Raw genomic sequence first — 16,963 nt, 5'->3', positions numbered from 1 at the left:
TCCTCATTGATATGCAACTTAAATAATAAGTGCATCTCTTTCTCTTAGCTTCAGACCTACAGTTTGGAGATGAGGACACATGGCATTCCAGTTTTGGCTACATGAAGTGATTTTTTGAGCTTAGGCCAAAAGACTTTTTGGACCTCTAAAAATTAATTGTTAGGATTGTTGCTTACATTACAGGAATTCTGGGATAAGTGTGAGGTCTAGTATGTTTGTAACTCAAGAGACCAAACACAGGGTCGTTAGACACAAAAACCTGGAACAACAGCATAGAAACACAAAGGTCCAAGGCACCAGCAGGCCTTTGTCGGTGCTGTTAATTCCCCGAGTCCTGCTGGTGCCTTGCACCTTTGGGTTTCTAAGCTGTTGTTGTAACTCAAGGGAGACAGGAAAGCAAGACTAGATAATAATCTTCCCCAACTTAGACTTTCAGCCCACTTGTGGATGTTTTCAGGTGGCATTGCCCTGGTTCATTTCTTTCTTTCTTGTATTCTCTAAATTAGTTTACACATCACATAACTGTTGTCAATCTAATGTAGATATGAAAGGAAATGCTGGAGACTGGATGCATGGAATCTGGGACTGTGGATAACTGTAGTAATTTTTACAAGCCATTCTACAAATACAGCTTCAGCAGCTACTGGCTTCTACTGGATGAGAGGGCCTCTCACCTAGCTGTTACCTTGGGGAAAGTAGCAGCTGGAGCAATAATGGCAAAACATTTCTTGGATTAATGGTTGCTGCTGGCAAAAAAGTGATAACTAGACAGTAGGGATCTGAGAAACACCCCAGTATAAAGAACTGGTTATTAAATATTCAGAAACATAGGAAGCTGTTGATGTTGGCATTTTAAATTGGTCTTGTATTCTACATGGGTGAAATAATGTTTAGCAGTGGAATATAATTAGCTTAGCCTTCTCCGACATATGAAGTTGGGTAAGGACCTCCCCCCCTTTGCCATGCCTTTCTCCCTCTCACTTTCACACTCCCACCCTGCCTCTCCCCACACACACAGTGGCAGACCCTTACAAGATGTTTATGGAAGCTCATGCAGCTTAAGATTGAACAGTCTGTGCATTCCAGGAGATTTAAGACACAGATAGTAATTAATGTTTTCTGCCTCTATAGAGATTTGTGTAATGAAAATGTCTTATGCACTGTCAATAACTGTAACCTAGAATTAGGTTCATAGGTGGCTACTAGGCTTTTGGCATAAGATCCACTTTAAGCCTAGCCAAGCTTACCCCAAATTTACTAAACTTTCTCACCTGATAATACCCCCCAAGGAATTTTACAGTTACCATATAAACTTGTACATATTAAGCATTCATAAGTTGCTCCTGTCCATTAGGGCCATAGGTGCCAAACCAAGGTAAATGTGTAATTTCCCATCCATTGGTACAATTTATATTTAAATGAGGTTAGAGATGAGCTTTGCTTTACATAGATGGGAAGCCTTTTCCAGAAAAGATGTAATCTTTGACACATAAATCTTTGATACTTGTCCTTCCAGCATATCCTGTTTATTTCACAGACAAGGTTTAGGTCATTTGATTGGGTATTTCTGATGCTAATTGTTTTGTGGATGTGAAACAAATCCATTAGTATGGTATCAGCAGTTTCCTTGTAGGCTAGGCATAGATCACTGCTCAGGAGTCTGTAGAATATCTAGTACAGGGATAGGGCTTTGAAACAGTATGCATAGCACTTCTTGTTTACTTCCTGTATTCTTTATGTGAGGAATCTCAGTAATCTTTCAAGCTGTTACAAGTGTCTGGTCAGATACATGCCAAAGGGTGCACTGTACTCAATCATTGGTCTGATGAGAGCTGAGTACAGTGGAATAAGGGCCTCTTCCTTGGACTTATAAGTTGTGCAATGTAGAATGATTCTCTCACCACACTGGGCATATAGTGGTCAAAGGTCAGGTTACTGTCAACATATGTTGTCAGAACCCTGACTACTGGGTCTACTTTTAGGTAGTATATTATTAATGGTCATTTCCAGGGGTGGCCATCTTTCCAAAGGATATTATTATGCTTTTTTTTGTATTGAGTTTTAGGCCATGGCTCTGACAGCAGTTGTTTGTCTGTGTCAGGCCCTCTTGAAGGGTATCTGTGATCTGTGTCTTTTGGAGTTTCAGTGACTGTGCCTAATTAGCAATTATCTGCAAACATGATCAGCCAGATGCCTTTTACATTTGACTTGACTTCAGGGAAGTAGATGCCAAAAAAGGAGAGGTCCCGGCACCAATCCCTGTGGGACTCCACTAGTGACTAGCCTCTTTGTGCAGGTGGATTCCCCTATCCTAACTTCTTATGTCTTATCAGTGAGTCATCTTCTGACACATGGGTTAAAGCCCAATTTAGTTTATTTACAATGTCCGAATGAGGTATTGTGTTGAACACTTTAGCCAGGTCAAGGTAGACACTGTGCACTGTCTCTCCCTCATTCATAGCTTTAGTGACCTTTTTGAAGATGTGTACCAAGTTAAGTAAGCATGACCTGTCTTCGACAAAACCAAACTGAGTAGAATCCAGTGTCTGTAGATGTCCTATGTTATTGTTTGTCAGATCCATGATAATTCTTCTTATGGCCTTGCATATGAGACTAGTCAGGCTTATGGGTTTGTAGTTTTCCAAGTCTGTGGAAGGATACCCCTTGTGTAGAGAGATAATGGTTGCAGTATTCCATTCTTTAGGTATGAAACCTGTCTGAGGCTATGGTTGAATACAGATTCTAGCAGGCCTGACAGATCAAGTTTCATGCTATTCAGGAAGCACCCTTGGATATTATCATGGCCCACTGATGCAGTGTTCTTGATTTTAGAGAGTGCATTGATGACCTGCTCTCTAGTGATAGATGGTAGAGAAATGGAGGAGGGTATTTCCTGGGGGGGATGACTGGGGGGTGATAGGGAGGTAAAGTTACAGTTAAATTTTCAGTCAGCGGACTTATTATATCTTCTGGCTCCTTACTGGTGGTTCCATTCACCATTAGTTTGGCACATTTCTGGGTTTTGCTTTTAATGTTGTGGACATAACTGAAGAAAGCTTTATGATAGCCCTTAGCTATAGAGGCTATTTATATCTCGAATTTGGCTTTGTTGGACTTGATTAGTCCTCTGAGGTGCTTGTTTAGATTGATGAAGACATTTTCACCTTGCTGGGCAATCTCCTTCCTGTTTTTGGACATGATTTTCTTTCTTTTTTTATACAACCTATTTATACTGGAATTTTACTGGGGTGGTTTGTTTTTGGAGGTTGTCCTAGCTTATTTTGGGTAAGTACAGCTGTCTTTCTGCAGCTATTTACATGATTGTACAGGGTTTTTGTTGCTCATTTTGTGTATTCAAATAAGGCGATGAGGCTGGGTGTTTGTTTAAGTAGTTTATTACACACAAACACATCAGGATGGATGACTGGAACATTAAACTTGAACTATCTAACTGACTGACTACTACACACATACGCTTTCTCTCGGGCCGCTCACACAAAATGGCACTCTTGCTTGCACGTGTTCAGTACTTATATGCATGTGCCCACAGACTGGAAAAGCTGTTACAGGTGCACACACACACACACTGATCTACAGCCTCCTTCTTTGACTATTCTGTTCTGCAATGAAAAATGACAATTGGATGAGTATGCAAATTATACAAATATATACAAACAATAACAATCACGTCCAGGTTGCTGTGTATTTGGGATTAGATCTTGAGATATGGCCTGACCTCATAATATATTAATAAGAACTGGGTTTAGCAAGAGAGGCAGTCACTGGGGAATGTTCTTCTTGAGGACTTTCAGGGATAGTATCAGGAACAGGAACAGACAATGAAATGTTCTCTGGAACAGGAAAATTGGACAAATCACTCTTTGGAATTAGCCTCTCTATTACAGACAAAATACTGCAACACTGGCTCAGACACCGGTAATAAATGTTTCTGATTCCACCTAAATTCCACACCTTGCGACTCAATGATGTACAATCTCAGATCTTCACACAAATGTTTCATAAGTCCTATTTGGTCAAATTCTTTCGCTGTCTGCATCCCCACTATATCTCCTTCTTTTAAAAGATTCAGAGGCTTGCTGTTCTTATCGTACTAGGACTTTTGGGGCAAACACTTCTTTAGGAGTTGAACTTTGACTGCTTTGTTGTTTTAGCACTTGGAACCAACAAATTTTTACTGATTGGTAGTGTGGTTCTGGTCTCGACATTAATCTCTGGGCAGCTGAATCAAGATTGTCACAAGGAATGTTTCTGAGATTAAACAGATTAAAAACATCAGTGTTGTCACGTTTAGATTTTTCCAACAGCTATTTTGCACTTTAAACTGCACGTTCTAGTCATGCCACTTGATTGTGGGTATTCACAACTACTCGTAACATGAATAAAGTTCCACGTTTCTGCAAATCTTTTAAACTGCTGACTTGTAAATTGTGCACCATTGTCAGAAATAACTTTGTGCAGACTACCATGGACAGAAAAATGTCTCTTCAACTTTGTAATGGCAGTATTGTATGTCAGATTACAAAGTAGGTCAATCTCAAACCAGTTTGAATAAGAGTCTACTAACACCAAGTAATGTTGACCATTCCATTTGAAAATATCTGTAGCTGTGGTCAACCAAGGTAGTTCAGGAACCTGGCTTAGATGAAGTGGTTCTTTTTGTTAATGCAGTTTAATACTATTACAGACAGAACAAGCTGAAAGTTCTTTCTCAATATCCTTTGACATAGAAGGCCAAAATACTAGTCCTCTTGCCCTTATTTTAGTAGAATCAGTTCATGGGTGGCCATGATGCAAGATTTTAATATACGCTTGTTGCAAAGATTTTGGAACAATCACTTGGACCTTTCACAATGATACCATCTTCCATCAAAATCTCATCTCTGTAAGGAAAATACTGATGCACGCCTGGTGGTAAACAAGATTGGTGTGACAGCTATCCTTGACTGATTAAGTGATGGAGTTTCTGGAGAACTGGATCTAAAGCTAAATGAGTTCTGAGCTCATCAAGATGTGTGGAAGAAAAATGTATCACTTCCATTACTTCAAAATCAGATTTCTCATTTTCATGCTGCTCAATGATTTTCCTGGGCGGTCTGGACAAAGTATCACCAATATAAAAAAGATTGCCTTTAGTATAAATCAAGTGAAAATTGTATTTTTGCAACTTCAACATCATGTGTTGCAGTCTCGCAGGAGCTGTGTGCATTAGCTTTTTTAAAATAGTGACCAAAGGTTGGTGATCAGTCTCAATTTGAATAGGTCAGCCATAAATATAATCATGGAACTTTGAACATGCATATACAGTTGCCAGGAGCTCTTTCTCTATTTCAGCATACTGCATCTCAGTTGAGGTCAGAGTTCTGGATGCACAAGCAATTGGTCTGACCTCTTGAAGAATGACTGCATCAAGATATCCAGAAAAAATTTGCTCCATCGCACGCTGAAAGACTTCATTGGCAGAATTTATCCCAAATGGCATTCTCAAAAATCTGTACCTTCCAAATGGTGTACTGAAAGTGGTTAGGAATGAAGATTTTTGGTCAAGCAAAATTTGCCAAAATGAACATTTTGAATCTAAGACAGAAAAAACAGTGGCATTTGGCGTAAGAGCAGCAACTTCTTTGAATGTTCGCATTGGATGATGATGTCATTTTAGTGCTTTGTTCAGATCTCTTGGATCAATACATATTCTAATATTATCTGAGCTTTTCTTATGCACTACCACCATGGATGATACTCATTCAGTTGGTTCTTCTACTGGACAAGTTAGACCTAGCTGCATCATTCTGTCTAGCTCAGCTTTGTCTCTGCCTTGCATGGCTACTGGAACTTTCCGTGCTTGTCTGACAACTGGGCTTACTTCATGGTCTAACTTCATGGAGTACACAACTGGGAGTTTGCCTAAAAGATCAGCATAGTCAGAAAAAATAGTTTGTGTGAAATTCTCATTGTTACACGCATTTACATGGTGGATTTCTGCATTAAATGAAAGCAGTCCCATTTTCAAAGTGTCTTTGAGGCCTAACAATGACTGCACGTGCCTTTTGACTATATAAAATTGCAAGTCATATCTGTTCCCAGCAGAATAAAATGAAAGCACTTCAGAGCCTTCAGTTTGAATTTCTTCACCACCATAAGCGACAAGCTCTGCACACTTTGCCAGATCAAGCTTCTCACTAGCTCTTACTTTGGCAAATATTTCTGCTGACATAAATTGCACTTTGAACCAGTATAAACTTTGAGCTCTACAGGTCTCCCATTAATCAGAATAGTACAAAATACTTCATTCTTTGCCCACAAATCTACTGCATTGACCATTTTACCAAGCACTGACACACCATTAACATAAAAAAGTAGGGTTGCAGCTTTCTAATTGATCATCTTGCCTCTTTGAATGCTCCCTTCTAATAAAAAAATATGTCCCTTTTGATGTACAGAACCTTTTGAAATGATTCCACTTTATACATGTGGTACTGCTGACCAAAAGCTAAGCACTTCTCTTGTTTGGGCTCATGTCTACCTCCACAATTAAGACAGTTGACTATGAAGTTTGACACAGGTTTTGCTGACTCACCCCTCTGCTTCACTGAGCATGCTCTGGATTTTACTGGAGCTGCCATGGATTTTGCTAAAGAGCTCGGGGTGGGTTCATGCCCTTAGGCCTGTATCTTTTAACACTGTGCAGCATACTGTCAACATTAGCACTGGAAGGCACTGCAAGCATGCTTTGTTCATTTGTGAGCATATTCGTGTGCTTTTCTGTGAGCTCATATATCTGACAACTCTCTGTGGCCTTATTCAAAGTTAAATCACTGTCTCAAACCAAAATCTTTCTCACTGCATTATCTTTAATACCACACAGAAGCCTGTCTTTTATCAACTCATCTCTTAAATCACCAAATCTGCACGTTTTTGCCTTGTTTATCAAGTCAGTTATATATGCTGCAAAAGTTTCAACAGGCTTTTGATCTCTCGTGTAAAATATGTGCCTTTCCATTGTAATATCTGGTTGGAGGTTACACATTTCTCTAAATGTATGTTATAAGCACTCAAGGTCTTCCCGAGTTTCAGCTGGTACCATAATATGGTGGTCTTCCCGCTCCCCTGCATACACAGCTGGGGCATACACAAATTAACGCTCACATTCAATGGCTTCTGAACCAGCTAAATTAAGCAGAATAAATGCTTTTGTATGTGCATCTTTGTCAGAAAAAGCAGCCTGTATGAAAATATTGTTCTCTTGCTCAGACACACTTCAGTTTTCAGCAACATTATTATCAAATACAAGTGGACCAGGTCTGTGTAATCCTTCTGCCATGCCAACAAAATGCTTTTGTAATTATGTATAAATGCACACATACACATACCAGGTACTCAAAAAATATTTAACTGCACAACAGTCTCTTTGAAATTACTGTATTTTAAGAAATTACTGTACTGCAATACTGCAAACACTTTGAATATCTTAAATAGCTTTAGTTAATATGAAAAAGAAGCACATAGCAAAAAAATATAGTTGTTTTCCCTTTTCTATATATATTATGCAATTCAGAAGTTATTTCAAGCATTTTTGTAAGCATTTTGAATATTTTATCAATATATCATAGTTTGAACATTTCATTTAATTAGAAAGTTGTTTTGAACATTTTGAATGCTTTGTTTATATTTGTTGAGTAAAAAGTCATTTAAATGAGTTTTAGTACCTGGATTTGTCTTTCTGACCTGTTTGCGAGTTTTTTGAGCTTTGGATGATTCACTTCTGTATATTCCTTCCATTGAAGCTGTGTACCTAATGGTCTTAAAAAAGTTTCACTTCGGATCACATTCTGACATCATATAGCTCATCTTGTGTATTCAAATAAGATGATGAGGCTGGTTGTTCATTTAAGTAGTTTATTACACACAAACACATTAGGATGGATGACTGTAACATTAAACTTAAATGAACTAACTAACTGACTGACTACTACACACATACATGCTTTCACTCAGGCTACTCACTCATAATGACACTTTTGCTTACACATGCTCAGTACGTATACGCATGTCCCATAGACTGAAATAGCTTTTAAAGGTACACACACACTCTGATCTACAGTTTCTGTGAACAATTCTGGATAGGTAGTGGTGTTCTCAGAGTTTCAGGGACTTGGAATTTTGCTAGACTGTCGCTTAGTAGGAGCTAGTTAGCCTTGGAATGGTTTTTAAATGTTTGAAGTCATTTGGATCCTGGGATTAATGTTTATTTCAAAGCAGACAGCTTTGTGGGCAGACTTATCCAATAAGGACTCTGCACTAGTGGGAGTGCAGCATTCTCCCATGTTTGTAAGGACCATGTCAAGGATATTTGTGCCCCTTGTGGGCGTGCAGACTAGCTGTTCAAAGATATTTGTTTTATGAAAGTCAAGGAATATCAGGCCCTGCATGTTGAGGTCATGTATGGTTCTCAGTTAATGCTGAGGTAGTTAAGGTTGCCCATGAATATTGTGGCGTGGCGTTCCTTGGTCATGGATGGGGACCCGTAGCTTGCAAGAATATTATATGGGACTTTACTTGAGGTAAATTGGACATGGAGAAGCTCAAGTGTGTCATACTGTTTGACCATATCTGAGTTGTGCTCATGTTTGATGTAAATTGAGATTCCAACACCTTTAGGCCATACCTGTGCAGTATCTGGTCTAAATATGTGAAATGCATAATAGCCTTGCAGTACCAGCAGGCCCCTGTGGCTTTAAAACAAATATTGGTAACTGCATAAACGTCTGTATTCTCCAGGAGAAGGAGAGCCTTCAGGGAGTGGAGATTCTTGTTTTGACTCCTGGCATTGAGCAGTAATGCCTTAAGATTATTCTAAGATAGTTCAGATATGTTCATAGGTTTATCAAGTTGGCACTGCCTAAAAAAGGCACTATAGGGATGGACAAGGTTTTAGCAAATATTCAAAAACCTAAGGGGGGACAAGTGCAGGCCATCCCTGGCAAGCCAGTGTGGTCTGCCTACCATATCCTCCCAGGCAGATGAATACTGTACCACCTTGGTGTGACACCAAAAAAATAAGCCAATTATTAAAGTCAATTAATTTCTGTTGATACTGTGGCATCCTCCTCCTTGGAGAAGTTAGAATGCTGCTCAGTGCTAGGTTCATACCAGCCTGGGATGCATAATCAAAGAACTCTATTATGTCTGTCTTCATAAAGTCCAGGGAGGCACATCTCAGGTTATCTACACACACATGGTCAGACTGGTACTTGTGATGCAGTGACTTCAGCACATCTATGATCTGGCGGATCCTGGCCTCTGACATGCATCTGACCATTACTCTCTCTTTGCTCATCCTGGTGAGTGAGACATCTGTGTGTCTCACAATAGACTCTCCTATGACGAAGCTATTGTGTTGTGGAGAAGTCTGCCCTATGGGCTTTTAGGCTGAGACTCCTTGTGATGGCGCTATATGGGTTTTGTTGTATGTTGTCTTAGCAGGGTGCTGTAGAGGTGGTTGAGAATACTTGGTATGTGTGTGACATCTGGGAGGTCTTTGAAGTTTTGGAAGATTACATTTAAGAGCCTCAGCATATATGGGTCTATGTGTCTGGTAACTGACAAGCTAAAAGTAGAAGTCACCAAAGCAATTAATGAAGGCAAAAAGGTACACACTGCATACCTTGTCCTGGTCAAAGCTTTTGACAGAATTCTTCACACAGGGCATAGTAGGGAAAGCTAAATAAACTGTGAATAAACCCCTATGTCACCTACAGGATTGCCAGCTGGCTCACATATAGAACAAAAATAATCAAAATTGGGGAAGTTACCTCCACCAAGAGAACAGTCACTAGTGGAGTCCCCCAGGGTTCTGTGCTGGGACTTCTCCTGTTTGGGATCTACTTTTCTAAAGTAAAAGTCAATACCAAAGGACTCTGGTTGGGCTGACTATAGAAATGTCGGCACTGAAATGCCGAGTGACGACAAGCTGAAAAAAAGGACCGAAAACAGAAGCAAAAAGTGATTTTGAAAATTGGTCTTCATCTTAAAACTTTTTTTCCTTTTGGGGGGGCAAGCCCTCCTGTACCTCCCAAACTTATATATTCCACCTCTGAGATCACACACCTCAGAGAAAAAGGAATATTCCAAGAAATGGCATCTCCCACTTAGTATATGTAGGTTCAATCTTTCGGCCTTTCAGTCTCTGCATTTTGGGACTCATGCTAGAGGGTCCCAACATTTCAAATGGTTACCCTCTCTCTGACTAAGTTTGCAGATAACCACAATAACAAAGACCAAATCCAGTAAAATTCCACCACCAGCAAGCTAGTCCAGTAATGAAAAATGCAGGCCAAGTAGAGCTTCTATTAGTTTAATAAAACACAGCAAAATTGATAAGACTGAGCACTTTCGTATAAAAATATACTTCATCAGAATCTGTTACAAAAGCACAAACACCAAATTTAAATACCCCTCCCTATAATCACATGACAGTTTGCATCATCATTGCACTAACTTGTAAAAAAAGCATGCCTTAACGCAACAACATATGTTACAGGTTAAGACTTAAAAAATATTATGTTATCTACTAGTTTACAAATATAAAATGAAAATAAAAATAATCCTTGCCCAAAAAAAGTTTTGTTATTTATATATATATATATATATATATATATATATATATATATATATATATAGTCTGTTAAAATGCACAGAACAACAACACCTGGCTACACAGTGTAAGATTTAAGTTTTAAAACAAGTTTTTTTGGGCAAGGATTATTTTTATTTTCATTTTATATTTGTAAACTAGTAGATAACAAAATATTTTTTAAGTCTTAACCTGTAACATGTTGTTGCTTTAAGGCATGCTTTTTTTACAAGTGAGTGCAATGATGATGTAAGCTGTCATGTGATTATAGGGATGGATATTTAAACTTGGTGTTTGTGCTTTTGTAACAGATTCTGATGAAGTATATTTTTATACAAAAGTGCTCAATCTTGTCAATTTTGCTGTGGTTTATTAAACTACTGGAAGCTCATCTTGACCTGCATTTTTCATTCCTGGACTATCTTGCTGGTGGTGGAATTTTACTGGATTAAGTTTGCAGATAACTGGAAGCTATGAGAAGTCATTGAATCCCCAAATGACTTAGCCATCCTACAGGAGGGTTTATCTCAAATAAATAACTGGTGTCAAAATCATGGTCTGAAACTAAATGCCAAAAAATGCATTATTGTATCCTTTGGGAAGTCATCAACCCCAGGGAACTACCACATTGACAATACACCCCTAAGAGTTGACCCATTTGTTTGGAATTTGGGAACTTATGTGTACAGTGACTTAAATTTTGACAAACGTCTTTTTTTTGTAAGAAAGTCCTATTTTGCACAGCTTATAAACAAAGGGATTGAGTCTAGATCTAGGGATGGCATTGCCCTTCTTCACTCAGTCCTCATTAGGCCAATCATCAACTATAATGTCTCCTTTGGCATGTATCTGTCCAGGCACATGCAACAACTAGAATACCCACAGTGATACCTTACTAAAAGGATACAAGGCCTTAATACCCACAAAGATACCTTACTAAAAGGATACAAGGCCTTAACAACATGTCCTACATGGACCAACTCAAAGTCCTGTCATTATACTCGGTATCCTACAGACTGCTAAGAGATGACCTGTGTCTGGCATACAAGGCATCTTACGACCCACTGCCAATGGATTTACTGCGCATCAGCAAGTCAAATGACATCAGAAATACACAGTCTAGGGATCTAAATCTCTTTCACAATATCAACAGAATGGTTTGGAGGGACAGGTGTAATTTAGACAAGATACAGGTGCAATGGAACTGACTCCCCATCCACATGAAAAAGAGTTCATCCTTGTCTGTTTTCAAGCACAATTTTGATCTCTGGATGGGAAACAGAAAATATATCCTCAGGACTATCCCCCTGAACTGCTAATAGACAGATGTAGCTTCTAAATGCTTTATCCCATGCATGGGTTACCTCAAATTATCTATTCATGATCCCAGTTATTCTCAATAGTGGTAATGTATAATCAAACATGGAATGGGATGAGTAAGATCAGTCTATAACCAAATAGGATAGGTTATTTCAAGCACAAAAAGGGAGATTGGCTAGGCTTAAAATGGCCGACAAAGGCATCTATCTTAGTACTTACCTATGACTATATAAACCCATTTGTTGCTGTTTGTCTTGGTGAGTAAGAGCCTTGCCTCAAGTGACATTGTGTAACTGCATCTCTCACATACTGTATCAGTTGCTTTACAATTAGCTGGTTGACAATAAGCATGAGACAATTGCTACATTTCCTCAGGAAGCCCAAATCCACCAAGCTGGCCACAGAGGTAGAACAGAAGTGCAAATTCATAGTTATAGTTCCTTAATTTGCGGATTTTTACTAGTGGATGATACAAGAAATGTTAATGGCTGGCTACTAGGTTGTTACTTTTAATTGCAGGGCTGTGCTCCTCATTGCAAAAGCCAGTTGCTCTTTGTGTAACTAGGTATTGGAGAGACTTCTAAGGTAGTCTATTATAAGAAACATTTTAATTCAGAACCCTCTGAGAATGTGTCAAGGACAACAAACAGATGGGAGCTCTGTGAAAATGAGTTCAGAGTGGTGCAAACTTGCCAACTTTATAGCAACACAGAAAACTGCTAAAATCCACAAAATGTCTCTTTGGCCAGTCACCAAATCATACTAGATGTTGACCAAAATGGTTCCCAGCTTGGAGATATATTAGGCTACTTCCCACTATCACTGGAAAGCAGATGTATCCCCTCTTAATGTACAATTCCTTCAGCATGGCCACAAGTGCCATAAAGCAACAATTAAGTACCAGCAACAAATGTAAAGTAGCAAATTACACAATAACACTGAATGGAAAGATTCTGAGAAAAGTGCAGATCTCAGCAATCAACAAACTGAATAACTTTTGGGAACTTTAAAATGATTTAAAGTGTAAAATTAGAAAATAAAGCAAAAATAATGCAGAAGCAATTAAAGCAAAAATAAAGCAGTAGCACTGTAAAACAGTTAACTGAAGTGCAAATCAGCAAAATACATTTCTTATCTGGCAAGGATAGTGAAGAATTAACTCCCAACCCTCTGACTGTGGCAAGGACACCAGCAGATGGGAGGTCTGGGAAAATAAGCCAGGGGCAATTGGTAGTAAGGGAGGTATACTCAACAGCAATACTGGTTTGCTGGATGGACATGCAGTATTATGGATCTGTGAAAACCAATGGGTGGGAGAAGTACTTAAACAGCTAACACAACTGACAATAGCAATGAACAAAAGGAGGAAAGGTCTTTGAAAGTCAGATTAAAACAAGGAATGGAAGCCAGAGACACTGGATTTTAAAATCACAACAGGCAAAGGGGGGGGGGGATGGAGAACAATTTGAGCTGCGTAAGAAGACACATAAACCCAGACACTAAACCTTATAGTCCATGGTATATCAGGTCTGCAAGCTAATGCACTTTCTTTCTTTCTTCCCTTTTTGATGAAAGGCTTATTTCTTACAGTTCAAGGCTTTCCACTCTTCTCAGAATCTTGAATAAAAGCTTGGTGGATTTGGGCTTCCTGAAGAAACGTAGCAATTGTCTCATGATTATTGCCAGCCAGCTAATTGTAAAGCAACTTGGTGGGCAGTATTCTGTGCAGGTTATAGCGAAATGGCTAAACAGGGATTTAATCAAGTAAAGTGAAATTAGTGTTTACTGATTTTATTTATTCCCTTTTTTGAAGTTGTTTCCTTTGCTGTTTGTTTGTTTGTTAGATAAGTGAACCAGTCTTTCTCAGTCTTTTTCAGCCACAACCAAGACTGGAAAGGCAAGAATAAATGTAATATTTATGGAAAATTTAGTGTGGCCAGTCAACAGCAAGCTCCTGTGATGTTGGAGGAAACCAGAGTATCTGGAGAAATCTCATGCAAACACAGAGAAAACATACAAACTTCACACTGTACTCAATAACCAGAACTCAGGACGGAACCCTAGCCTGTGGAACTCTGACCATTTGTCTTGAGCACCACCACCACCACCACCCAGGAAATAAAACAAATGAAGGAATTCTTTGGCAGCTGTTTGTATGAGACTGACTTTGTGGAATGGTACAAAAGGCTGATCCAGAAGTGGAGTACGGTAGTCTTTATGATAAGTACAGTGTTGGATAAATGGCAAGAAACTATAACTAATGAAAGTTGTCAATGAAATATAAGACAATAGAATATGAAGCTTGTTTCACGTTCACAACTTCCACATTTAATTTTTAATTTAAAAATATCTGTCTTCCTTTCCTGATGATTTTTTTCTAAATTAACAGCATTTTCCATTTTGTTACAACACAAAACAATGCACAAAGCAATTCATAATCACGATAAAAGACATTACAAACACATTACCTCACTCACAAATACACACACATACAAACACACTGCACTACATTGTAAATACTCATCTTATGTGCTTACCATCTGTTAAGGACAATATCTCCCTTTCCCCTCACTTGCTGATCTGCACGCTGTCTGATCAGAACAGTTTGCTGTACCAGCATTGCTAGATTGGCTGACTTTATACTCACAGTGTTTGTGATATTAGTTAAACAAATAAGTCTTGGTTCATGTCTTAAGTCTTGTGCACTGGAAACATTTAATGAGTGCCATAGGAGGACTCCCAGTACAGGCACTATATTTAGCATATACAACTGATATTTAGTCCTATCCTTTCCACTACAGGCTGGAAAAAAAGATTCCATGACAAAATGCTCATTCAATTCCAAACAGGATCCATGTTACACACTATGATGTTCCAAAACAATAGACTGTCAGGTAATCACTATAACGTGTGTTCTAAGATAAAATCGATGTGTTTACACTTTATGCAGGAGGTGTTTGCAGCCCTAATACCTTACCAATGAATCTAGCACTAAAGCAACTATTATAGTATAATTTCAGCTTTAGGGTCAGACTGGTGGCCTCAAGCTACCTGATTCTAGTATGCTTAACGACTTCCTCCTTCCTCTATCTTCTTCGGGTTCCCGTTAGTGGAAAAATGAAAGGTAAAGATAAAAATACACATTAACAGTTTGGAGAACTATGCCTTATTCCCTACTTCTGACTTCTAACTGGTATTCAGTTTTGGTTCCACTGGATTTTTTTGCAGTATTTGATGCCACTCTTCATGGCATCTTGATCACACATTTAGAGTCCTACTGTAGTATCTCTTCTGTGGCCTTTGGTGTACTCTTGTTGTAAAGACATCATAAACAGTGTTGCGTTTATACATCCATTAACAAATGTAAAATATACATTTAAATGTTATGCTACCTGCTCTGCTTCTAATGTGGTTTACCTTGCTACCTGTACAAAGTGTCCTTCCTTCTGTGTAGGTAAACACACAGAAAGACTTAAGGATTGTATAACAGAACATAAATCTGAAATACACAGAAATGTTAAAGCCAATGCACCTGCAAAACACATGGAAGAAAAGGGAAGAGACCATGAATTTAAGTTTAAAGTTATAAGTATTGTGCATAGGAGCATAAGAGGAGGAGGTGATTTGAATAACAGACTAGAGACTTTAGAGTATGAATGGATAGTGAGAATGCAAGCAGACTCTCTACCTGGTATTAATACAGCAGTGAGCTTGAAACCTATACTAAAGAAAAGACAAATTTTGTTGAACTATTGTAAATGATTGATATATGCACTTTAATATACAAATATATATGTTTCTTATATATATATATATATATATATATATATATATATATATATATATAGTATACTTTTTATAATTTTAGAGTGCAAGACAGTTTAGACAGGAAATAAAATGTGTTTTACATCTTTAAATATGAATCTGTAGTTAATTGTTTTCTTCTGATTGGGCTATGTCATGAAGGTTTTAGTTTAAATGTATGTGAATAGGTGTTTGTTATGTAACACAGTGAGGAAGGGCATTTGTCTGAAAGCTTTGTGTAATCTAACTAAACTTAGTATTACATGCCTAGCATTTTTAATTACTGGACTTTACCTTGTTGTTTGTGAGTATTTTGTGTCTGCAGTGACAGTTAACTCAGAGCTGGTCCTGGTTGTTTTTCCTTGCCTTTGTTTTTTTAGATCAGCCTTGGGCGCTTGGCAGTTTGGATTTCTGGATATGACACAGCCTTCATTTGTAATGAATGCTAATTGGAACATGGCTAGTAATAGTTGTTGCTTGCATCAGTTATTAACAATATGCAACAATCCACTACATGGACATCTAAAAACAGTAAGTACTGCTTCTTTGGAAAATACAACAGCTCTTAATGATACTTTTACTAATCAAGTTGCATAATTGGAGAGAAAGGTCCAAGCCTTTAAAAAACTGCAGTGGCAAAGATTCAGCTTCACTGCATATTTAGAACTGGGTGTGGTCCCTCATGGCCTAAAGATACTTAAAATGCCATCCTTTGGCAGTATGTATCTTGAAGTACTAAAGAAATGGCAGGAGTTAAATAAGTGCCGACTATATGTTATAAATGAACCAGTTCTTTTTTAAAATTTAAGCTGATCTTCAGGAAGAGACAGTGAAACTGGAAAATGTTACTTCAATGCCTGCGTTCTCTGAAAATTTGCATGTCTATAACCAAATGCTTGATAGAATTCCAGTGTTCTACTCAATAATTCAGTCAACTAAAGGCTTTATGTATGCACTAGACAACATTACCTCTGAACATACTAGTCGAAATAATGACTGAACAAGAACAACAGTCTATCAGTGGAGTTACAACCATGCGTACTACTAGAGTTTCTGCAACTCCAGGTCTCCCCCTCCTTTGCAGAACTAACGCACTACTGATATATTAAAGCACAATGTCACCTTCCAACAAGCTGAGGATTTTCAGCAACTTCTGATTCAGCTGAATTTACCAGAAGTGATAGAAGT

Source organism: Protopterus annectens, chromosome 14.part0, assembly GCF_019279795.1.
Source record: "Protopterus annectens isolate FY-2018-M chromosome 14.part0, PAN1.0, whole genome shotgun sequence".
Lineage (NCBI taxonomy): Eukaryota > Metazoa > Chordata > Ceratodontiformes > Protopteridae > Protopterus > Protopterus annectens.
Note: the sequence above shows the minus strand (reverse complement) of the source record.